Below are 26,537 nucleotides of genomic sequence, written 5' to 3' on the forward strand. Positions count from 1 at the left end.
CTTTTTCCCTCTTTCTTTGCCAGTTAACACTTCATAGTTTTCTACATGATTGTGTAAGGTAAAGAGCATTCCCAAATAATACATCTGTCCTTATGAATAGGAGCCATTGTTGGGAAGGGGATTTTTCTAGAAGCAGAGATTCATGGTTTACCCATCAATATAGTCAGTGCTATGCTTTGAACTCACATTGAAACTTCATTGCCTTTGTAGTAGGATTTAGGAGGTAGCACCATAAGAGAGGTGTTTTGGGCTGTGGGAACAGAGCCCACATGAATGGGTGAATGTCTTTTTCAAATGAGGCCTTGCTGTTGAGGGACTGAATAAGCTATCACAAGAGTGGATTGTTAGAAAGTAAGGCTATCATTAATGTTTTTCACCTTCATATGGATTCAATTGTCTTTCTGCCTTTGCACTTCTGCCATGAGCTGGTACAGTACAAGGCCCTTACTAGATTTAACCACTTGATTTTGAATTTCCCAGCTGCTAGAAATAGGAGCTCCATAAACTTCTTTTCTCCATAAGTTACCTAGGCTAGGGGATTCTCTGCTAGCAAAAGAAAATAAATGAAGAGTGTCTAAATGGAGAGATCTTGTATTCTCTCTCTCTCTCTCTCTCGTGTGTGTGTGTGTGTGTGTGTGTGTGTGTGTGTGTGTAACTACATGACTTGGCATTTTAAAACCAACTCTTCTAGTTTCCCAGCAGTGAAAATACTATTTTATCCAATGTTATAATTGAGGGAACATATTCACAACTTGCTTGTTTTTGTGATCTTTTAGTTAGGATGTAATAAATCCAGGATTCAACTCTATGGTTTCCTATGTATGAGAACCTTATAGTCAATTACCATTGCTCACTTCTCTGAGGAGAGGCGATTATTTCAATAGCCACGTGGAGAAAAAATTGACAAGACTAGGAACAGTTAGAATATATGACCCTAGAATATGAGCCCAAAGAGATCAGAGCTTTTGTTATTTCTTTAGTTCATTATGTTGTCCCTAGAACCTACAATAGTTCATCCTTATATGGTCTCTCAACAGATATCATTGAACAAATTGCATTAAAATCGCAAGTATTAAATCTTATGAGTTTGGATTTGGAAGCTCCATTTTCCCTAATGAAGCTTCATCTTGTGACCTTGACAATATCTTTCCGTGTGTCCCTCCTTCTGGGCTCTAATGTCTTCTCTCATCTCTCTCCTCCTTGTCTCTCTTGGCTGTAGACCATACTTTGTGCCAAGGACTTATGTATTTGTGGGCAAGCACAGCAGATGTCAAATACTCAGTGATAGTCATTGAATGATTTCTGGGCTTCTGAATCTCCTGCCTCATTGGGACAATATATCAATTTTCTATGTCCCGGAGAATGATCTCTTGCTTTTTCAGTACTCTTATTCTGCTAGGAACAGTGGATTCTACTCTCAATCTCATTGTCACCCTCTTGGTAGAGCATCCCAACAGCAGAAATAAAGCATTTTTTTCTCTTCTTGCTATCCCTGAATAGCATCTTACCTTCCATCTGCCCCCCCATTAGTATTTTTCAGCTGCAGGAAAAATAAAACAATAGAAAACATTTCAATTCTTCTACTGGTCTCTGTATTTTTGTCTTGGGAAAATGTCTCATCTTGCTCACCCTTGCCATTTCTTTGTGTCAATGTCAAAAGTCCAGATTAGTTTAGAATGTAAGAATTTAAAACCGTTAAGTTTACCTGAACCTGAAGTTCTTTATTGCTTAAATATGGCTAATAGTCCCCACCTAACAAGTTGCTGATCATTGAACAAGATAATGTGTTCTTGGTAGAGTCTTGATATACAGTAGGTAGTCTTTGCACCAAATCTCATTTCCTTCCTAAAGTTCCCACATCTGTTTAATCCATATCTATAACAATACAAATACAGCTCCTGATTAGGTGGCCTGGCCATTTGCAATAAAATCCACACCATTTCTTGGGGTGATTGCATTAGTTCAATGTTCACTCCCTCCTGTCTGAGTGGCTTCAGACAGGCTGCATGGTGATCTGACCTTCGGGTGATGACATTTAGACACATCTTCTTAAGTGTCAATCTGTTCACAGGTGCTGGGCTTAAAGATGCCAATCATTGCTCCCTCTGGCTGATTGGCATGCGATAGCGTGTTCCTACAGCACGTCCCCAGACAGACGTGGAAGGATTGAGTTGACCCAACATCATCTGTCTGGCTGGATGCTCATTTTTCTTCTCCTGACTGTCTTGTTCCTGCTCATATGCTTAAGATGTGTCTCAGGGCATTCTGGCCTTATGTGATCTTTCTACTTTCTCTGTTTCCTCAAGATACCTCTAAACGTCAGTCCTGACCTTAAATTCCGAACTTCAGTCATTCTTCCCCGCCTCTGCATCATTCCTTTCTTCTTTTCTCACTTTCCTTTTCTTTCTAAACAGTTATTGAGCACCTATTACAGGCCTCATTCTTGGGAAATTCTGGGTCCATGTCTCCACAATGAAGAAGACAATATCACCAGTCATGTTCAGTGATTTCCACTGAACATGATTGTCCAGGAGGGCTGAGGCTGGGTGGCAGATGTGGGAGCTTGTGTATTGGTAGGTTATTTGTCCAGAACTTGTCACAGATTGTGTTTCCAGGCTACTAACAAGCTCTACACCATTTTCTCCTCTCTAACAATGCAGACACATTCTCCTTCTGGTGGTTTGTGCAGACAGGCGTCGGCCCACACTTAGCAGTTGGTGATCCAGATGTCTGTTGTTTGGTTCTTGGACACTCAGAAGGTTTCAAACATTCAGGAAGTCTTTTTTTTTTCTTGCTGAGCACTTTAGCCCTTCTCGAATGAGCTGACCAGCAATGGACTGAGACATGAGTGTTTTTCGAGGTAGAATTCAGTAGCAATGCATCCAGCTTTGTTTGCCACATGGCCATAACCCTTTCCACCTGCCTTGAAGGGCTTTCTTCCTTGAGGGTTATGTTATAAACAAGGCAGCCTCTGCCTCCTCTATTTTATCTGGAGTCAAGATGCCCATGGCAAAATATCCCATAGGTTTCTCAGGATTTTTCCCCAGGTGACATGAGAATCCTCTGGCAAAGGATATCTGCGTGCTTTCCAGAATGTTTCAGGATTCTAGAGATCCTGGAGACTCCTTCTGTGGCCTCTTCTTCCTTAGACTACCCGGGAGCTTTGTTTCACAGTAATCAACATCTCATCTTAATTGCTTCTGTTTATGGTTCAATAAGTGCATCATTTTGGCAACACCAGCTCACAGCAATATCTTAAATTACCCCAGGCTGCCCACTTTCATTTATGAACTCTGGCTTGGGTCTGATGAGCACTTAGGTTTTTAACCATTTATTTCCTCTGCCTGACAGAGAATGAGGAACATAAAACTGATTGGGAAACAGTAAAGTAGGGAGAACACAGGAGACTGGGGAACCATAAAAGAAGTGCATAGTGTTTGAGGCCAATAGAAAAGCAATGAGTTTTTAATATATGGTTGGTATAATACATTCATATCCCTAATAAAGTCAATTATTGTTGAATCCGCTATTTCTCAATTTTCCACCTCAGCTCAGACAAAAACAAATCTGGAGCAATTCGAAAGAGGGAAAAAAAATATGCTACAGTAATTGGAAATGCAGCAGCTGTCAAAAAAATTGTCTAATAAGTGCCTGTTTAACACATCTACCCTCACAGGAACTGGGGGGAAATGTTAGGAACAGTGTTTATCATGAATATAATCTGAGACAAAACTGTGAATCTTTGCCCTTGATTTGAGTAATTATCTTGCTCTTTGCTTTTTCTTAGAAAAAACTAATTCCAAGTGTCTTTTTCTGCAGACAGCAATGAGTTAGAAAATAGAGGGTCACCAGGAATGTGAGAATGTCAAAGAATTTTCGGCTATAAATCACTTATGCGAACCCTCCCCGCCTCTTCCCTTCTTTATGCTTTGATTTCCCACTATGTCTAATGAGGGAGTTGTTCCTGAACTGACTATTCATCAGAGTGATTTTTCTTCTTAAGTGTATTTTTAATTTGAAGAAAAAAAAACGTTAGTGGAAGAAAATTCAATATATTCATGTGATGGTTATTTTTACCCACAGGAGATTATAGTTAACCATGGTGGATAATAATTTCAAAAGTTGATTGGCTCCACACAACGTATCTTTATTCTGTGGGCTTCTGTGGGTCAGAAGGTTTGTGTACAGGTTAGTGGAGTCCTTTGATTGGGGTTTTGAAGCGATGTAAGTGACATGTTTAGAGATGGAACCCTAGGTGTCATACAACGCTGAGTTGGGGAAGGATGTGTTTTCAAGCATCTGAGCTCTGATGGTTGTCGGCAGAATTCAGCTCCGTGTTACTTGTTGGATTTCAGACCATGGGTTCTTGTGAACTGTGAGTGGAAAGCCACCCTTGGTTTCTAGAAAGTGAATGTTTAGAGAGCAGCCTTGGTCCCTTGCCTCTCCATTCATGACCACTGGCTTCGTTAAAGCAGGTGGTTGGGAAGGAAGAGCCTGCAGCCTGATAGGCCTGACAGTCTTATATAATGCAGTCCTAGAAGAGAGATCTGACTACTTCTGTACCATGTCATTGTTTAGCAGCAATTCCATCCATATCCTAAAACAGGAGGTAGCCACTGTAGGAACTACCTTAGAGTTGGTCTACTCTGAAGAGCATATTTTTGTGTTGTATTATGTTTTGTTTTTAAATAAAAACAAAAACCAAAATCTGCCCTGTGCAAGATAAAACTCTCCCTTCTTCTAGTCATTTGGACACTTTCTATTTGGAGTATTGTTTAGTTATTGTTTCAGTGTCTTACAACTGGGGTAAAGCAATTTCCTCAAGCTAGTATCCGGCAACACGGCGAGTCTTATTTTGGTCCTTTTGGGGTTTTTAATGTACAGAATCACAGTGTCTGCAGGGTAAGGCTGCCTCTACCACTCCAGGGAAGAATTCATTCTTGCTGCTTCTTGGGTCCTGGTGGCCCGAAGCAGACCTAACCCTTAGTTCCCAGCTTGTGGTTGTCACATGTATTCTCTGTGTCTCTTCCTCTTCTTCTAAGGACACAAGTCATCAGATTTAGGACTTAACCTAATCCAGTGTCTCCTCCTTTTGACTGATTCTGTCCACAAAGACTCTCAATGAGGTCACATGCGAGGCTCTGGGTAGATGTGGCATTTTTGTGGGACACTTTTGATCCCACACATGTTGTTACTTTTTCCCCTGGCATTTGCAGCTCTTAACACTAAACAAATTCTGGGAACTACCCATCTTGGGTCCCCACTGGGAGAGGTGAGCATTGTGGTGGGTGGGGGAGGGGCGGTACCCCGGAGTCGGGCTCTTTACTGGTTATGGCATCTGGGGGGCACTCAAGTGTTCTCTCTGCCTCAAAAAGTTTTGTCGGTCAGTAGTAACAATAGAAATAATAGTGCCTAAGCTTCAGAGTTTCTTTAGGGTTCAGTGTGAAAATACACTGAATTATCCAGAACAGTTCTGGACACAAAGCAAACCCTCTCCATACAGGCCAGTAGTCATGATGCAGCTAATCCTTTGTCTTCTCTTCACCAACTGCTTTGTACTGTGGGTATGGCCTTGTTCTACTCCTTAATTCCACTGTGAATTGTATTGAATAGTGACTTGCAATCATAATTAGTCATAAATATAAACGAGGTAAATACCTATCGTCTATATAGCCATAGGTGAACATAGTTTTACAATGAAGGGAAATTAAATAACAAATTAAGATGGATCAAACTGCATATTGGTTTATTTAAAACTTTATAGATAAGCACAAGTCTTTTATTACGTTTTCTTTCTCTCATTCCCCTCCCTCCTTTCTTCTTCCCTCCCTCCTTCACTCTCCCTCCCCCTCTCTTCCCCTTCCTCTCTCCCTCCCTCCCTCCCTTCCTCTCTTCCTCCCTCCTTTTAGCCCTTCCTCCCTGCCTTCCTCCTGCTCTTCCTTCCTAACTTCCTTTCCTTTGTTTCCTTCTTAGAATTGAATTCAAGGCCTTGTACTTACTAGGAGGGTGAACTATGTCTCCAGCCCCTTTCTATGTGGGCTATTGTTGAGGTAGGACCTTATTTGATGTTCTGGCCTTCCTGGGCTGCAATCCTCATACTTGTGCTTCTCCACATCATTGAGAATAACCAGTAGGCTTCACTGTGACAGGCTATGGGTGAGAAGCAGTCTGCTGAAATTTTATGCCCTCTATGTCCTCAAATGACAATTCCCCAATCTTCTAAGCACCTAGGATTATAGGCTTTAGCTATCTTGCCTGACAATTTCTGTGTTTTAATATTATAATGCTAAGATATACAACAGGTGTATTAGTATCTTAGTATGCTTAAAATTCTAGCATGCTTGTAAAGTAGTTACTATTCTAGATACATTTGTATATAGTCAATTAGTTAATTTCTGTAACCATCTTGTAGGGAGCTTTTCATAAAAAAGACAATTGAGGCACAGAAATATGAAGTAATCTGTCCAAGGTCACAGAGCTAGCAAATGGAAGAGGCAGAACGCAGTCATTGTTGAGGGTGTTTGGGAACTGGTCAGTTCAGTGCTCACTCCATGACTGTATTTCTCAGCACAGTCCTGTGGCCTGGCTGGTTTCCCATTAAAGGACGTGAAATTGAACTCAGGCTACCCAAAGTGATGTGGGGAAACGGAGATAAAACTTCATTTCTGATAATCATTTGATTCCTTGAAAATATGCTGCCTTTTACTTGTTCATATTCTACCCAGTTTTCACAGTGATGCTATGATTTTGCAGGGAGTTTTTTTAGTTTGTCATGATGGGGGAAAACGTCTTTGCCTTCATCTTCCCATTAAGAAGGTGCAGCTCCTTCATAATACAAATTACATGACAGAAGCTACTTTCCTCTCGAAGAGGTTATTTCTGGCTGCTCTTGACTTCCTGTCCCCATTTGGACTGATTGCTTCTTGGCTGCACACTTGTCATACTGGGATTTCATTTGATCCCCCTTCTGCGTTTAGCATCCATTTTTCCCCTCTTGGATTTCCTGGACTCCTTTTCTCTTTTTCTTGGATTTCCTTTTCATTTGGCTTAAGTAGAGTCTCAATTTTATTATTGTTTTGCAAAGAATATTCTTTGCGGAAATATGAATGCACTTAGAGGCATGTTGGTGAGGTCGATAATTGAAATGTTGCCCCTCAAAGGGTGAGAAGAGATGTCAGTCTGATTACTCTCTTATTGAAGATAATTCCTCTCCTTTCTCAAAGCATTTAGGGTTTTTCTCTTCATCTCCACTATTTTGGACTCAACCTGATGTTAACAACAGTTTAAAGGTTATTCATCCTTCAAGACTCTCCAACTCAATCTACCACACTAAGGACTAGAGTTCTTCCTTTAGTTCTGTAATTATTTCTTGGGGTAGTTTTTTTTTCTTTAAAACACAAATTCCCATGTCCCACGAAATCTAGGGTAAGGCACCGGAATTTTCATACCGTAAGAGATTTTTACATGGATTTATTAATCAAGGCTGGCTGGCTATGAATCAGCAGACAAAATGGCCCCAGGGATTGTTTTCTTGTTTCTTGGCCTTTTGGGATACAGTCAAATGGTCCTGTGTGCAAAAGCATTTCAACGCCTTCAACAGCAGAGTAAGGGTACAGGTATAAAGCAATGCCACCTCTGTCCAGCTTCTGTCATTCTTTTGAAGGTCACATGCAGTCTTATTTCCAAAAAAAAAAAAAAAACTCTTCTGGGATGTCTGTTGCAGGTTCATCTATCAAGGTACAACAGCCTTTAGTGAGGCTGAGTGAGTTTCAACGGACCACATCTCTTGCAGTGTTGGAATGGACAAAATGTTTGTCCTTGGATCCCATTTTTGCTGACTCTTTCCTTCAAATTACCTGCTTCTTGGTCCCTGAAGGTAGATGTCTGCCCAAGATAGAGAAGTCTGTTTTAATTTCTTTCCTTGGCTTCTCCTCTTCCATTCCATTTGCCAACTTAAGTATCCAGTCAGGATTGTGCTTCTCATTTCTAAATAACAGTGCCTCCCCCCAACCACTCTATAAATCATTATTATTAATACAAGGATAATAATGATAATACTCAATAGCACTCAGGTAAAAATCTTACATTACCAAATGCTTTCAGAAATAGTACCTCTGGGCTGCTGGTTTATGTAGGAAATCCAAAAACTGATTTAAAAAGATGACTGTTCTGTCGAAAATGTGTTTGCTTTTCTGGGTTGAATTCATTTGTTTGATTGAAAATTTCATAAGGAAGCTATGTGGTCCAGAGTTTCAGGAATGTGGAAATAAGCACAGTGCAGAGCCTATTCATGACACAAATGTTTAGAAATATGTGGATAAGAAATCTGGCTTCCTCCAGGAAAAAATGGGATAATATAGATCTAGTAGATTTAATGTCTAATACAGAACAATTACAGACACATGTATTCTTTTATTTTAAAAAAGAATTACATGTATTATCTTTCAGTTGCACAAAAGGGTTATCATTCAACAAATCAGTTTATAAGTACAATGCATCTTGATGGATTCCACTTACTCCTCCCATCATTCTCCCCCACCTTTCCAAATCCAAGCCTTTCTCTCAATTTTCCTAGTTTCATTAGAGATGCTTTGAATATTATGACTGCCTTCTCTCTCTTTTTCCTCTTTTCTTTTGTTCAACTTCCTCCCCTTGGCCTCTCCCCCTTATATTTTTCAAGCAACAGTTTCCTGGTATTTATTTTGTTAGATGGTGAGTTCATTTTTCTAATGATTTACATCATTAGCATTCTCTCCTGCAAATACTGTACTTCCATTAGTAATGTTTGTATACGCTTACTTACACCCCTCCCCCACCCATGGCCATTTCTTGAACGCTCCTGGGTTACTATGAGACACAATAATGTAGAGATCCCTAAAAATTTGCTTCAAGCCCATCATTCTGTAGATTTCAGTCCACAGTCAATTATCCCCATTGTTTTTGGGGTGCTAGAGGGACAGAATGTTATGGCAGAACATCATGCTTTTCCATTATGTCAGGAGTAAAAGCGGATTTTATGTATTTCTTCTCTACTTGTATTCTCATTTCTTTCTTTTTCCAGTCATGGAGCTTGAACTCAGGACCTGAGCACTGTCCCTGAGGTTTTTTTTTTTTTTTTCCTGAAGGCTAGCACTCTACCAATTTGAGCCACAGAGCCACTTCCAGAGATAATAGTTTCACAAACTTTACTGCACAGGCTGGCTCTAAGCCATGATCCTCAGATCTCAGCCTCCTGAATAGCTAGGATTACAGTTGTGAGCCACTGGCACCCACTTATACTTATTTCTTTTGACAATAAATTATGGAAAATCTCAATCCTCAACAAATATGCACTCAGTCTCTCCTCCCAACGCGGATGAGGAACAAGTTGCATGGATTTACAAGACACGAAGGAAAGTTTTATCCTGTGATCAATAGCAACAATAGTGGAGTTTTAATCAATAACCCCTCATATGAAGATGACATTAAGCCATCTTATCCAAAAAATATTCACCTGACACTTATAAGAGGTATTGAGAGCATAATACTGAGCAAATATCTATTTCTTTCATCTCTTGGGAGTGGAAAAACAAAAAAACAACAACAAGAAAACAACCTAGGCTGAGCAGAAAAAAGGCAAGTAAGTGAACAAATGGCTTAAAATGGTTCCAAAATGTGACAATAATAAGACCATATGTCATTGATTTTTAAGACACATGCCTTTTCACCTTTTAATATTGTTGAAATTGTGATGCCCTAAAATAGGAATGTGTGCTTAATATATTGTTTTTCCCCTTGAGAAGTTATTAAATTGATGGTTTGACTTCCGATCAATGATGTCTTAGAATAGAGGAAATATGGTAATAATAAAAGCTCACATTTATCGAACACTAAGTATGAGTCAGACTCTGAGCAGTTTGTGTTGTAGCATCGTCTCTTTTATTCTGGATAACAATCCTAAGAAATACAGAGGTGCAACAACTCTATAGTATAAATGAAGGAAATGCACCTCATGGAGGTTTGGTACCTATTTTCATGTTGAACACATGGAGGGTCCAATATTTGAACTTTGGCCTGTCTGACTCTGATTCTAGCTATTCTTTTACCCATCCTTACCTGCCCTGGTACTCTGTAGGTATATATGGCTAGAGAAAAGCACCTGTAGCTGTTAGGATTTTTCTTGTACTTCTAGAAATGCTACTTGGTTTCCATACAGGTATACTCAGAGAACTAGTGGACCTAAGTGTTAACTGCACAGATGCATACAGCAAAGACCAGCCCATGGGACCTGTTTCCTTCTGTGAATCATGAGCCATGAACTGAAGCACTCATTTTGGTCAGTAATTCTGGGTCCCTTAACTTGATTTGATGACTTGATTTGATTAGTACTTAGAAGAGGTATCAAAATTACCCTGACCTTGCTTGTGCTACCTGGAGGTGGTTTTAGAAGTATGTTCTGGAAACAAAGAGAGACCTGGAATGTTGAAGGAGGATGGAATTGCTTGGGAGATCCTCTCAACTAAGCCAGTGGCTTAGGACCCCCTCTCCCCGCCCTGCCCCAGGAGAGCTAGAGAATTAAAAGCAGGTCTCTAATCTTCCAGTAATCATCAGAATTCATCCCTCTTTCTTATAGTTCTGTTTCCATGTTTCCTCCCTGCTCCTTTCTTCCCTCATTTTCTTTTCCTCTTCTTCTTTCTTCCATCCTTCCTTTCCCATTCTCTTTTTTCCCCCCAAATAAGGCCTAGGGGCTAGAAAAGTCACTAAATAACTCTTCTGGAAAACACTGTGAAGAATGGTAGCAAAAATAGAAAGTTCTGGAACTTGTGAAAGTATGATGAACCACTAAGATAAGTTTAGGATTGATTTATGTGGCTAAATAGTTAATATGCTCAAAGGGCTTTTTTTAAAATATGAGGCTTGTAATTAATATTTATAGACCTAGGCAATGAGAAATGACCAGAAAAGAAGCCTGTTGGGATGACTTAAGAGTGAAACTCTCCTGAGATGAAACATGAGGTAAGGGAAGGGGCGTCTCCCTGTTAAGAGAGGTTCACTTTAGCTGTGGACACACAAGGAATCCAAAACAGGAGCTATGGGGGAGCCTGTATATGGTACGGGAGGCGTTGAGGACTGGGAAACACAATTTCTGTGCTTACTGAATTCATCTCATGCACGCTGGACTGATTTGGGTTACACTGAGCTGGCGAACCAATAGGAGCATGGAAAAACCCAGCACATGAACTAGTAACCTATTTAAAAAAAAGAGTGTGGGAAAGAATCCAGCATTGTCAGGCTCTTGAGTCTGGTAAGCAAGCTGCTGAAAGGAAGGCAGAGGACTCCAGGAGAATGGGGGCTTGAGGACTGAACCTGGGCAGAGTCTGGGGAGGCTGCCTCAGGAGAAGAACTGTTTTTGCCTACAGACCTGCACTTGGTTGTTCAGTCTTCTCTGAGATCTCTTCTTTATTCAGCATGAGCAATATATGCACACACACACACACACACACACACACACACACTTCAACCAAGTTCTAAGTAGAATAGAGCACACTGCCTTGGAACTTTCTCATTGCTAAATGAATGTTTAAGAGCCTGTCGTTAGTGTATAAACATAGATGCAGGAGGAAAAACTCGTTTTTAAGAAACACTGAACTTAAAAAATAAATTACAGAATGAACACATGACTTAACAAAGGATTTTTTTCATTTTAAATAAAGTCCTGAATATATCTTTGAAAGTAAAAAAACCCCCAAATCTAAAGAATAAGAAGAAAAGAATCACAGCCACAACTTTCAAGCTTTATATTTTTACCGATCTATTCAATGCATTAACTGAGGCTGCCTGGCACACACATGAACAATGGCTATTGCTCTATTTTTTAGCATATTAAGTCTATCTCTCTCTCCATCCCTCCTTCCCTCTCTTTTTTCCTTCCCTCCCTCCCTCTCTCCTTCCTTTCCTTCCACTAACAATACAAGAGACATCCAGGCTGCTCCTCAGGAGAGAAGGAAAATAGTGTCTTCATTTTCAAGTAGAAGAAATTCACTTCATAGGTTTTGTAAGCTTTACTACCCTTTGTGAAAATAAAGTAGTTGCTGTAAAAGATTTAGAAAATATCGAAAACCACAAGGAAGGAAGAAAATATGCCTATGATCTCTCTACTGAGACATCCTCACAATGGAAATATTTATCCACTTCCTGTCTTCCTGGGGGAGTGTGTGTGACTGTGGGTGTGCACTCGTGGCTGAGAACAGGGTTTGAGAGGAAGCTGGGTGGGAGATAATACTCCCAAATACAAGCAGGGACCAAAATATTTTTTTCAACTCACAATGAGTTTTTGATTCTCTGCTTAGTAGACAGGGTGTGAACTCAGGGTTTGTTGATTAATTGGTATAACTAATGTTGATCAATAATCAATGTAAGTCCTGTGAAGTACCAATGAGTTTCATTTATTTATTTGGAATGGCAGTTCCAAGATAGGGACACAAATATCTTTTTTCTTTCTTGCTATTGTTTCTAATGTATTTATAATGTACTATGTGATTTTTTGTTTCTTTGTATGTTCCTCCCCCACGGTATAACCCTTGTTTTCACTGCATTTGATGTTGGTGCCCTGCATCTTGTATATACACTTCTGAAAAAACAAAATGCTTAAATAAGGATATAGGTTAACCCATTGTAACAATGAGATGTACAAAACACTATGTTGAAAATGAACTTTACAACTTCGGCGGGGTGAGGTGGGGGTAGTTGTAGAGGTGGGAGGGAAGGGATGATAAGGGGAAAACAAAGAAGGAGGCAGCAATGCTCAATAGGTACTCATTACCTTGCTCATGTAACTGTAACCCCTCCATACAGCATTTGTACAACAAAAAACGTACAAAAAAAAGAGACATAGATTTGGGTGAGATGGAGTGTTCTGAAAAGGGAATAAAGGTTTTGTGAGGTTACGAAAGCCAGTTGTTTTGCAGAATTATAATGGCGGCAGGCAAACATTGAAGTTGGTGTATCCACAGCTGGTTGGTCAACAGATCCATAACCAGTTGAGAAACTTGCCTTGGAACCATAGGCCAGTCTCAGGCAACTAAGTGTGGTCTGTCAGGTGACTTCTAGGCTCTATTTTGGCATATTCTCCCTCTAGTCAGAGTGATTCCATCTTAGGTATACTTCTCCACATTTTTACAGTGTGCCAAGTGCATGGCATGGATTTTATTTAATCTCCTTAAGGAAAAGAAAGAGACATGCAGAAGGTCACCCAGTCAGCTAAGCAATGATGGAGCCCAAACTACCAATATGGAAGGAGAAACAACTGCCAACGCTATTCTCTTATGCAACAACCACTACTCCTGTGATCTTTACCATCACAGCACTTTGGAATCTCTCCCTCCCAATAGCTTTCTTCCAGATTCTGCAGCATACACTAGTTGGCATCTTCTCATTCCATTATATCGTGATAGTCCCTACCTTCAGATTGCATCAGATCCCACAGGCGGACTGAAAGCTCAGTTCCCAGGATGGCTCCTACTGCCAGTGTGAGCAACCAGCATCACTGGCGACCTTCAGTTTTTCTCTTCCCTGGAGTTGGAGAAGGTTAGATTGGAAGTCCCAATACTGCCCTCCATCTGTCTTGATCTTTCTCATGATGAAGGGTCCCCAGCCATCAGTTGCTTCCAGGATTCTTAGGATTTGTGGAGCTGGGTGTCAGGAAACAAGGACAAAATCTGTTGTGTAACAAAGAAGTCTGATATTTAGCCAGCTTAAAGAAACCCCAACTTCATTTCATGGCAGAATTCAGTGAGTCAAGATCTCAACAGAACACCACTGGACATTGGCTGGGGTCCCTCAGTGATACTGGACTAGTGGTCAGGTTTGTCTTGGGAGACAGAATCCTACACAACTATATTCACTTCCTTGGTAGCTTTCTCAGGATTCTGGGAGGATGGACTGTGCTGGTCTTTCACGGGGTTTCTCTATGAGAGTACTTAGGGTTGCCAGAGATCTTTCAAGAGGCCTGATTATGAGCAACCATTATGAGCAGTGGTTACATAGGCCACTTTTGACATTTTTTTCCACTGACTAAATGGTCAAAGAATCTATCTACAATCAAGACACACAGACAACTCTGGGTCCAACAACATTCATCTATCTTGAAACCTACTGCATATTCTGGTGCTTAACTATGTAGGAGACTGTCTTTAAACTCTGTGTCTATTTGGTCAGTAGATACCTGGTTTGCCTAATAGGTATCATACACCTGCCATACGTGTGCTATTAGGATACAATAGTGAGCAAGACAGGACAAACCTGAGGTTTCCAGCTCAGGAATTTTTCCCTTGGTGGAATGTGTGATGGTAAGGAGTTACCATGGGGGAAGAGGATGAAAGGCTGAGGCTGGAGGGGAGGGTGAAGGAGCCAAGGCCTGTCTGGACAGCTTCATCACAGAAGGCTGGGTGAAGAAATGGAATACGATCGACTGCTTGCTGGAAGAGTGGAGGGAAAGAATACAGAGCAAGTCCTCAAACTTGGGACTGGCAAAGGGTTTCATGAATCTTGGAAACAAAGCAAAGGGCGATGTACCAAAAGAACACATTGTTGGATTTGGGGCAGGAATATAGAACAATCCATGTTAGCCAGTGGGTTAGTTACTAGGTGCTATGTGACATTGAGCGAGATGTAACCTATTTTCCTTGATGGAGTGATATGCGATGATATTTTCATTATGGATATTCTAGCTTGCTTGGTCCTGTTTTTATTTTCTTGGCAAAATAATGTCCTTCCTAATCACCTTCTCGAGCTCTAGCTTCATTATCCTATCTTATGGCCACATGGGTCAAGATTTGACTAAGACATTTCAAGACATTTCATCTCACGAGGAGAGAAGCTCACTGCAGATTAGAGGGGGGAAAAGCAAAGATTAGAAACAACGGGGCTTGCACATTCCAATGGTTCTTAACTTGATTTAAACTTTTGACCTGTAATGCTTTCCAGCTGTTTCAAAGCCACACATCCCATCTTGATTAGACTCACCCCCAAAATGAGTCAAAAAGAGCAGATTGCACTGGGAATCATGGGCCCTGCCTGCAGCTGGGGTGTGCAGTTCTGCACGAAGGTGGTCATTCCCTCTAGCCCTTGGTTCTGGGGCACAGCCTAGAGAAAATGCTCTCTCTCTCTCTCTCTCCCTCTTTCTCTCTCTCTCTGTATGTATATGTGGGTGTGGGTGTCTCTGTCTCTCTCTGTCACACACACACACACACACACACAGATACAGACCACCTTTTTTACCAGTCTGTTTTTACAATGTGGAGAAGAGTGGGAACAAAAGAAGAGCCAATATCCCTGCCCCCCTCAAAATAACATACCCCAGGTGGTGGGAGTTAACTGGGAACACTGAGGGCTCTGATTCCAAAGTACACATTGAAATAAATGAAAACCAACTGGAGTTGAGTTGGGCAGAGGCAAAAGATGAAAATTCAGTCCTGTTCTTTTTTTCTCTCCCTCTCTTCGTTTTCTTTGTATAAAATGTGAATCATGGGGGTGAGCTCAACAAGCATGTACTGCTCTCTTAAGCGGAATTTTCTAACATGGTGAGAAATGAACAGAATGGAGTAAACGGTTCTCTGCCTCGCTGAAAGGCAAGGGGCCCCAGGTGCTTCCTGGTGGACAGTAGGCCACTGTGCGGTCCAGGTGTTTGTATGCAGCTACAGTGGTCCAAAGATGGTCAAGAGGCCCTAAGTTTCTTATGATTTGTTCCTGAAATAATCAGGGCTGTTTTTCTGTTCCCTTTCCTTCTTGTTACTTTGCTCTCTGTGGCTGTATATTCATCCAGGGCTGCCTTAGGGGTTCACTCAGCAGCCCAAATTTATTCCCTAAAGAAGAAGTGACAGAGGATATAGCTGTGTTTGCGTCAGACCTGGTCCTCCAGGGAAAATCTCCAACGAGGAGACTGCAAATTGTTTGTGGGTATGTGACACTAACCATTGGAGGGAAGTCAAGATTTAGACAACCTAAGCAAAGGATTTGGAACCTATCACCTCATTCCTCCATCTGCTGAGTTTTCATGGTGGATGGAGGCCTGTTTATTTTTTTGTTCATTTGTTTTCTTTTTCTTTTTTTTTGTTTTGTTTTGTTTTGTTTTTCTATGTGATCCATTTTACCAGCCCATTTCTTACATAACAGTATATACAAATTTATTCTGTGGGTAATTCTGATAGAAAACTTGGTGACTTGGTTAGGGCAATCAGATGGAGGATAGTGTTTTTTTTTCAAATGAAGAGGAAAGGAAAGATTATTTTTGATGATTACATCCATTTTAGAATGAGGGCATTGCATAGGTGTGGCCACTCAGGTTTCTAACTCATTTCTTCATTTTGATTCTTTTTGGAGCGTTGCCATTCTATCTGAAAGAAGGCTTCTTCCTCCATCCTGGGCCATGCAGGAGTTGGAGGACACTTCACTGCCCGCTTTGTTCACTAGATGGCGTGACTCCGACCATCCAAGAAGCATAGTTTGAGCTGAGTTGCGAAAGTCCTCAGTAATCTGTGTCAACTACCAACTGTCTTTGTTAATTCACCCAGGACAAATGTCAGACCTCTGAGAGTGTACAGAGGAGGGGCGCTTTGGATCAGGAGTTATAGCTAGAGGTAAAGTGCCCGCAACTGGGTTGGGAGAGATTCATGGAGCCAGACGGTGCCTGGTAGATCATCTTGTTCATTCTTGGGGTTTGCAAACTTGTTTGAAGCAATAAAATACTTTCCTCAGCAAATTGTTACACAGAACCAAATACGCAATGTGGGTAATAGCAGGATGACTGTGGTTGCTTTCTTGAATCATTGGAAAGTTAGAAAATGATCCTATTTCTTTCTATCCTTCCACCCCTTTTTTCTCTAATCCATCCCTTCTTTCCTTTTTCCCTCCCTTCCTCTTTCTTTTCTCTTTCCCTCTCTCCCTCCCTCTCTTTTTCCTTCCTTCCTTCCCACCTTTTCCCCTCCTTTTCTCCCTCCCTTCTTCCTTCCCTTCTTTTCCTCCTTCCCTATGGTATTTGTTATCACTTATTTTCCAGATTTAGAAAACAGACAACTTGAGAGAGAGAGAGAGCAAGCTATCCACAAACAAATCTTGGCTCAAAAGTAGACTGCTGAATAATCTTTCTTTAAAATTACTTCTGTGTTTATTTAAATCCCCAAAGCTCTCCTTAAAGGGCTTTCCAAAATGATTGTTCTAAATTCCCTGGGGCAACATTGTTGGTGGATGGATACACATTTGCCAAATTCCCTGAATATTTTTGTTTCATCCTGTCTACTGGCACTGATCATAAATTCAAAAGAGGGCAACAGCAACAATGACAAGTGTGTGAACTCTGGGCCAGACACTGGACAAACATTTCCATGCATTATTGCATGTTTCTTCACAAGAACCCTGTGAGATTGGTATTTCTATCTCTACAGAAGAAAAATTACATTCAGGGGTTAAGCTTTTTGTACCAAGTAATATAGCAGAATAAAAGTAAAGGCCTTTAAACAAAGAGTTCCTAAAATGCAATGGCTTTAGTACTGTGAAAGTTTACTTCTTTCTCACATATTAGCTTATAGATGATCCAGGACAGCTGGAGGAAGTTATTCTTATTTCAACAGTTGGTTTCCAAACTTACTTTCAATGTGGCTTTTCAGGTTTATATTATCTCCCAACTGCTGGAATTGGCCAAGAGTCCGTGAACAATGGAGCAAGGTATATGTAAATGTAAAATCTGATGTCTGCTAACCACTGGACAAAATTGTTCCCTGGTTGTTCCAATGACCAGTCACTACTGGATACAATCATGAAGTTTCCCATTTGTGTGTCATCCTTACTCAGGGTAACTAGTTCCAAGATGGCTCCCAATGGTTCTTGCCCTTGTTTAGTTACCTCTGTGCTGACCAGGACAGTTCGGTAGCCATTGTGGATATGATAGAGAATGTCTTTTGAGGAGGCCAACTCCCCAATGGCCTTTTTCCATGATCATTTGGGAGGAAGGAAGATCAGATGTCATGATGTAAGAATGCCACACAGCCCTATGAGGATGCCCACTGGGTAGAATGGAGTGGGTGGGGGGACTCTAGGCCCCAGGACCAACTTGCAGCCATGTGAGTGAACTTGTCTTGAGAGCTAGTCCTCGGTAGCGAATATAGACCCTGTCCACACCTGAATGCAACTTCTAGGCTTCCAATCTGAGGACAATGATATGAACTAATCGACGTCCATTTTTATTTCAGGCCATTACGTTTCATGGTTGTTTGTAAGTAGTGATTGATAGCAAAAGGTAAAGTATAGTACAAGGTTGAATTTTGTCTATACTAACCGGAGGCTACCTCCTCACACAGGCCTTCCTGGATTGTAGGGACAAAAATCTTCCTCCTTCTTTATTCCCTGGGCTCCTCTATTCCACCAACCGACACTCAAAACTGGTATTTGTGTTTTCACAAGCTTGTTTCTTCTCTCTCAAAACTGTACATCATTGGGAATAAGTCTGTATTCAGCTCCATCTCCACCACGCCTAACAGTGCTGGATTCAGTTTGTGTTTAAGTGAATGACTAAAGCCTTCTGCTTCTCCTTCAATGTATCTGTTCTGTATTATTATGCACACATTTCCTTGAAATGTAGGCTCTCAAAACATTGTGGTGCCTTTTTACTTGAAGCCTCTCAGTCTCTTCTTTATCTCAGTAACAGGCTTTTAAAAAATGCTCTGTATAAATAAAAGATAAATCTCCTAAGGGCGAGAGATCGTGCTGGTTTAGGAGCTTTTACAAACAGTTGGCACCTCCTTATTCTTGGAAATCAGGCCTGAAATCTCATCAAAACAAACATCCCTGGAGATCTCTGGGGTTGAGGAGATGGTTTTGTATTTTTTTTCCCTTTTTTTTTTTTTAAAGTCACATTTTCTCTTGTCTCATTTAGAAGATTAAAGAGGAAGGTCAGCTCTGAGCATGTTCATCTCAGGACTGTTTGTTCTCTGGCCTGAAGGACCCCACTTTGTCTTCCTTTTTTGTGGTGATACTTGGGTTTGAACTCAGGGCCTCCTTTGCTAGGCAGGTATATTATCATTTTAGCCAACCACCCTCCCCCAGTTCTTTCTTTGCTTGTTATATTTTTGAATAGGATGGTTAGTTTATGCCTGGGCTGGTCTGCAATTGTCCTATTTATGTTGCCCGCACAGCTAGTGTGATAGAGACATGTCTTCATGCTCAGGTGTTATTCATTGACATGGAAGGTCTCATGAAGTCTTTGTCCAATCTGGCCTCAAACCCATGATGTTTCCCCACTTACAGTCTCTGGGGATCACAAATGTGAGTCACGGTGCCTGGATGGAGCTCCGCTCTCTGAACAAACCGCTGTGTCTGAAGCCACCTCATCTCCAAACACGGATTCGGCCTCTTGCAAATATCTGCAAGATACATTTTGTCTAAATTTCCCTTAGCTTAAATGTGCGTCACTTAGAACCACTTTACAGAGGAACTGGAGCGCCTTCTCCGCCCTTTTAAAAATGTACATATGGTTCCTAATCTTTAGGCTCTGAGAGGTTTGGGGACTTGGTGTACTTTACACAGAATTGAGTATTGGTTTAACACAGGTGGAATCTTTGGGGACATGATGGTGGCTTAACACAGGAAAAAGCAAGATATATTTAGTATTCTGTTCCCTCATGTGTAGCTGGGTTCTCTTCTTGATAGGGCCACTGGTCAGATGTGTGTGTTAGGAATGAGCCATGCTTTCCCTCCTTTAAGAATATGAAGGCATGGTTAGTTATGACATATGAAGTCACAATACAGAGATTTTCTCTTCTGTGAGTTTTTCATGGGGACATGAATCAACTCACATGGGATATTGGACATGTGGCCAAGATTGTAGTTATAAGACAGTCCCGGCCTCAATGACTCATCAAGGAGAGGAGATGCAAATTTTATCCCCCTTTACCGCCCCTGCAAACAACCTGCACAATGCTTCCCAAAGGAGAGGTATTAATATCTTCATTTAAGACAACTTCCATATGGGCTTAGATTTAAAACTGTATTGATCTATGTCATTGATTAAATAGCATCAGTGGTTTTTCTGTTTGGTTTTGTTTGTTTGTTAGGAGGGGAAAAGAAGTACCGAACTGCCTTAAATTTCTACATCAACTGTGGGATGTGCCGGGAGTTTCCAAACAACGTGAAAACAGGAAAAAGACATGTTCGTTGTCTATTTAAAGAGGTTTGGTAAGGTCTGAGAGAGGCCAAAGCACTTAGTTCCTGGAGGTGACCAGGCAGAACTGTGAATGGGGTTTAATGTACTGGAAAGGAGTTTTAAGGGCTTATGAGTGGCTCCGCTTCCAACATAAGACAGAGGCATTGTTGAGAAAAGAGATGATTTTTATCCACGCTGGGTCCCAGATTGGCTCCCAGCCTTTGGCTTTTCAGAATTACTTGATAGTTATTTTATTTGTTTGTTTGTTTTATTGACAGTACTGGAGTTTGAACTCGGGGCCTTGTAAAAAAGCTGGTACTCTACAACTTGAGCCACTCTACCAGCCTGGCTTTTTGCTGATTCATTGGAGATGGAGTCTAGTGGGCTTTTCTGCCTGGGCAGGTCTCTAATTCTAATTCAAAGAATCTCAGCTTCTGGAGAAGCTAGGATTCTTAATGTGAGTCACCTGTGTCCGGCACTTGATTTCTTGAATGAGTCCAATTTTAGAGATGGGAAACCCTACAAAGTCTTTGCTACTTTCTATGCATGCCCTTCCTTGGTCTGTATCTCTGAAGGGTGCTGCAAAGCATTGAATGAGATTATGTCCCTGAACAGCCCAGGGCAGCTTAAATTTTCCATAAAGAGATGGTAGCTCCTTCATTCTTCCTCATGCTCTCTCTCCTTACAGATTCATTGCCCATTCCTTCAACAGAAATTAAACTTTGCTGCCTAATTCCCCAGGGCCTTCCTGAAGATATGTCCTTTCTGGAAGAAAATGAGTTTATTGACTTTTCTGCCTCCCCAAAGCGTAAGGTACCACTGTCTGTGCGGGGGTTGTGGGAAGCGCCTGTGTTAGAGCTGGCAGAGGCCTTGTGCCCTGGGCCTGTTTGGGGAAAGCATCCAGATCCACATGGGGCCCCTTCTCAGTATCCTTCTCTTGAACCATTCTTCATGATGGGCTGGGAAGGGATTTTCCCCTTGTACAGATGGGCTTAAGTCACCTGTACCTGGATAAAGTCCAGGTCTTCATTTTGGTGCTCAAGGGCTAGTCTTTTGTCTGTCTTCCTTAGCTCCCCTCTTCTTCCTCCCTCTCCCCTTCTTTCCCCTCCTCTTCCCTCCCCTTCCTTCCCCTCCTCTACCTCCCTCCCTCCCTCCCTCCCTCCCTCCTTTCTTTTCTTCCTTCCTTCCTTCCTTCCTTCCTTCCTTCCTTCCTTCCTTCCTTCCTTCCTTCCTTCCTTCCTTCCTTCCTTCCTTCCTTCTTTCCTTCCTTCCTTCTCTTTCTCTTGTGACAGGGTGTCATCTGTCCAGGATACAAGAGGTAATTGCTTTAGTCATATAGGAATAATAGAGGAAGAATATTTCTCTTCCTGAGACTCAACTTACCCATTTTCTCATGGATCTTCTTTGGATGCCCAGCTCTAGTCTTCCCTGAATCCCTACCTTGTATGTGCTTCCTTCTCTGTCATGATTTTTTAAAAAAGTTTTTGGGTGCAATACCTCCACTCACAGCCTTCGTGGCCACAATCAGCCAGTATAGATGCTTAGACCACATGCCACTTCCATCCTGAAGTGAATAGAATGGCCTTTGCAGAGTGGAAATGTTACCAGTATCTTTGAGCAGACAAAGTCTGTCCTGGAGGTGAGGGTCTTTCTTTCCTACAGTGGAAGCCATAGGAGAATTTAAATCAGGAATGACAATCTAAACTTGCGTGTTGGCTCATGTGGGCAGATTGTGCAAGACAGAAAGAGGGGCCATAAAACACATGAGAAACTGGATTTGATTAGTGAGCAATGAGAAGCAATACTTAACTTTCTTCTGGCCTTTGCTCCCCAGATTCAGGGTAAAGATAGCATTCTTGTTTTCTCTCTCCATTTCTTCCTTCATCCCTTATCTCCTCCCTTTCCAAAATCAGTCCACTTTGGCTTCAGTTTGTACCACATGATCCTGGACCTAGCTAGCCATGCCAGCTCATCCCTTTACCCATGAACTCTCAGAAAGGTTTGACTTCTTGATGCTACAGAGCTCTCTAAAATCTCACCGGTTTGCATTCTCAGCTCTTTCCAACACTGCTATATCCAAATGCCTATATTCCTTGCATTCTATTTAAATGCTTTAAGTGTTTTCTAGTATTCATTTCATTTGGACCCTGATTGGAGTTGTGCATGTAAAAACTGTGAAAGGATCAGTCAAGGTAGTGTCACATGGTTGAGGAAGAAGAGAAGGTTTGGAGATAGCCTTAATACCTAAGTTGAAATGTCTTGTCTTCTTGTCCAAACATGAATTCTTTGTCAGTATACAGCACCATGGTTGAGATGGTGCCAACGAGGCTTCAAATACCATTGGTTTTTAAAGGCTTCTGCTAGTATATTACATAGTTTATTGAGAGTGATGCTTATTCAGTTATGAAATGAGACACACAGGAGTGTGTCACATGCAAGTCCAAATGGAAAGGAGAAAAGTGAAAGAGTATCAACCCTCAAGTGCATAGACTGCATTTTTGTTTACTGTTTTAACTTTCCAACATGCTGTGTGATCTTGAATGAGTCACTTCCTTTATACCCAGCTTGCTTTTTTCCTACCTTAAAAATGTAATCTTAATGTGCCTCTAATTGCTGGCCCTGATTCACTACCTTGAAGACATTCTGAGAGTCCGTGAGATCCATCCCACTGACCTCATGAATTCTTAGGCTAACCTGGTCTGATCCCTGATATTGAAACCTGCGTAAATGTTCATAACCTTGTTTCCCTTTGAAAAGCGATGAGAATACAGATGGATTTTGCAGCCCCCATCTGAGGTTTGCACCCAACAAATCTAATATCACACATTAAATGTCCTTGGCACGCAGTATAGACAGAAGCCCTAGCCAGACATTGCAGGGAAGGTTGGTTTGTGCACCACTGAGCTATTCAAAGTCAGATCCTCTGTTTTCCAAATGAACCAACTTGCCTTTCACCGTCTGTTTTCTCGGGCCTAGAATACGATACACTTTTATTTCCATGTGTATCCAAATCTGTTCCCAGAAATGCACACTGGAAATGAAGGAAGAAATGTCATTGTTTGGCTGGTTATTATGAGACATCTCTAACCATTCTTTTTTCTATTTTCTATATTTTACATTATTAGTCTCTCAGAATTATTTTTATTTAAATATATTCCTTTCTGGGAAAATGGAAAAATGGATTTATTCCTAGGCTGACACTGGAGTATTCCATGGAGATCATATGTCTTATTTATTTACCACACTCTCTCTGGGGTCTTAGCATTACTCTTGCTATTTAACTTTTATTAAGGCTTTTGTTTAAATGTTCGTGGCAGTTTGCCAATCCATAAAATATATGTGAGGTTTGTGGCAGGCATTTTGCTTATCTTTCAGTCTTCTAGGATTAAATATATGCGACTCGTTTCCTTCAAGAGCTCAAACCGGATACAAAAATCAGAATTGGTTTTTATTGCAATGACACGATTTATTCTACCACTGGGGTTTCAGTATTGGATTATCTGACTGTTGTTTTTATCTTCCAAAGCTAAAGAGAGGCTACTAGTGGTCACTTTGTGAATTGCAGGCATAAACTAAATGATTAAAGAAGTAAGGGCTTAAGAATAGATTTAGATCTTGACAATTGTTTGACCAAAAGAATGATTACACTTATTTTCCCAATATGAATATTTATATGTCTGCAATCTGAAATAGGAATTCTCAACATTTTCAAAAGACCAAACATGCAGCTTAAAGATGGATCTCAAAAATTATCAAAATGTTAACAATGTTTCTTTAAGGAATTTGCCCCAGGGAGCTATAGATATTCTAAAAGATGTGGTGTCTTAAGATTGCGAACTTTGATGTGGTTTGTAGGATTAAAAGGAGAATAAAAATACCATCTGGCTAGAAAACATGAATTATGGTAAATCAATATGGTAGGTGCCATCATTATCAGAAATGATATATAAAGGGACTTAATAATGGGAATGTAAAATTGTGCTTCATAGCTTGATGAAACAGTAGGTGATGAAATTCTTCAGACAATAAAACAAAAGTTAAAATGTACATGTTTATATGTGCTATATAGTGGTATGTAAAGATACATGTGTTATCTGTGTATGAAACAATAGAAATTGCATATATACATTTCGGGTGATTTTTCTTTATTTTTGTGCATAGATTCTACAAAGTAAACAGATTGCTTTTAAAATCAGAATACCTATCTGATTTTGAAAATGAGTCTGATTACTGGATATGCTTCAGGAATGTAGATGATAAGGGCTGGTTTTCTGGTTGGCAGAGGTATACATACGAGGTCTCACACTTTGGAAAGACACTCTGGAATGAACTTGGACGTCATTTGGCTCCATTTAGACATGAACATGTCAAATGCACTTGTGCCAGCAAGGCTGAGGGGGGTTGTGTTGCCAGAAAAAAATCTCCTTGGATTCTCCATGGAAGGTTGGACTGGGCAGATGACTAGGGTCAGGCTTATCCAAATGGAGATCATGGGACAGAAGTTCGTGACAAGACTTCCATGTTCTTTACTTCAGGAGACACTGCTCTCATAACATTGAGTCTGTAGAGTAGCTTGAAGAAAGACCACACGTTTCTCTGACACAGCCTTCAGATATCAGTTCTGCTTTTTTCTGTCAGGGTCAATCAGCCCTCAGCCTTCGACTTAGGTGATCCATGGTGGAAATTCCTAATTAGACACACCAAGTGATGGTCAGTGCCCATTCTCTTGGAGACCTGCCAGTGATTCAGGCTGAATGCACCTTACATTGGTACCTCAGAAGCCACTTCTAGGGCATAATTTTTCTGAAAACCACTCCCCCAAATTAGACATGATTTGAATTTCTCAAATTGTGCAGAGTAAGCTGAGGTGGGAGGGTTTCCAGAGCTTCCTCTCGTCAGAATTTCCCCCCTCTTCCCATTCCCTACTGATGACCATTAAGAGGAGGATAGTTGCTCTTCTGAATGAGCTCAGAAGCATCATTGGTCTTAGGGGTGGCTGTGGTGACTGTACCTTAACACTTCTCATTCCCATATTTCATTCCTTCCCTTTAGCTTCTTGCTACAAGCCTGGGCAGGGCCTATCTCCAGGGCTAGCTTCCTTTCCTCCTTTCCATCTTCCTTGCATGTACATGTGGACAGATAACTGGGTCATAGTATTTGCTTTAATCTTTGTGCTAGCTCCTGTGCCTCCAGCTGCAAGTTTTTACTTCTCTTCTGGACTGAGGGATTTGGGTGTGATAATTCCCAAGTTCTCCTACACCACCATTTCTCAACCTGTTTGCATTCGCTCTGGATATGTCTTTGTTGTGAGGTGGGGCTTCCCTATGTTTGTTTTAAGATGTTTATTAGCAGTCCTAGCCTCTGCCCATGATTTAAAACATAGTCACCCCTATGTCCACTTATGATAACCAAGTATCTCTAGGCATTGCCAAGATGACTCCTGAGAATCCAGGTTGTCCCCAGTTAAGAAGTACTGCCCTTTTTCATAGGGCTTTTGGTCCTTCTGTTTTTATAGGATTGGTAACAACAGTTTCTGGATATGTATGGACAGATATTGCTCCACAAGAAATGTACTCCTTACCTTACTCATGTAACCGTAACCCCTCTGTACAGTATCTTTACAATAAAATACATTTTTTTTAAAAAGCCAAATGACTTTGATCTCATTTGCTTTATGACTCTTCTCCCAGCACACAGTCATGTAGAGGCCTGGCCTTCTGTGGCCGATTTCCAATATTCTTAAAGTGAGACAACCTGGGAGAATCAGAGCTGGCGGGTAGCCACCACTAGGGGGGTCAGAGCACCAGGCCTTGTTCCACCTTCTGCTCCTTGAAAATCCATGGGGAGTTTTGGCTTGGCTCAGCGCTCACAAAGGGGAGAGGCCAGTGTGGAGGCAAGGGCAGGGCAGCAAGGAGGGAATGTAGGAGTGGGGATGGAATTTCCTTAGCTTCATTGGAAACAGATGCTTTAGGGGAGGCAGAAGCAAAGGGGACCTTGCTTCAGGCCAATGTGCTTGGCAGCTTCTCCTACCCACATCCCCCCGTCTCTTCTCTCCTCTCCACAAGACTCTGAAGAGGCTCTGGTCTAACAGAAGCTGACACTGCTGGGACCTAGGAACAAAAGAAAACCTGCTCTCAGGGGAATACACATGTTTGTGAAAGGACTAGAAAGACTTACGAGCAAAACTGGTATGATTTAAAACATCAGGGTAGGAAGGGTCCCGAGTTCATTAATTTTAAAGGTGGAAAACTGAAGTTCTGAAACTGACAATGCAGTCCAGGAATCCAGGTCAGTTGAATCCCCAGGTTTGGCATGTAACTTCACTGCTACCAAATCCAATGCCTTTCATCTCCAGCTTGTGCCT

Source organism: Dipodomys spectabilis, unplaced genomic scaffold (genome assembly GCF_019054845.1).
Source record: "Dipodomys spectabilis isolate Male_0828 unplaced genomic scaffold, ASM1905484v1 ptg000273l, whole genome shotgun sequence".
Classification (NCBI taxonomy): Eukaryota; Metazoa; Chordata; class Mammalia; order Rodentia; family Heteromyidae; genus Dipodomys; species Dipodomys spectabilis.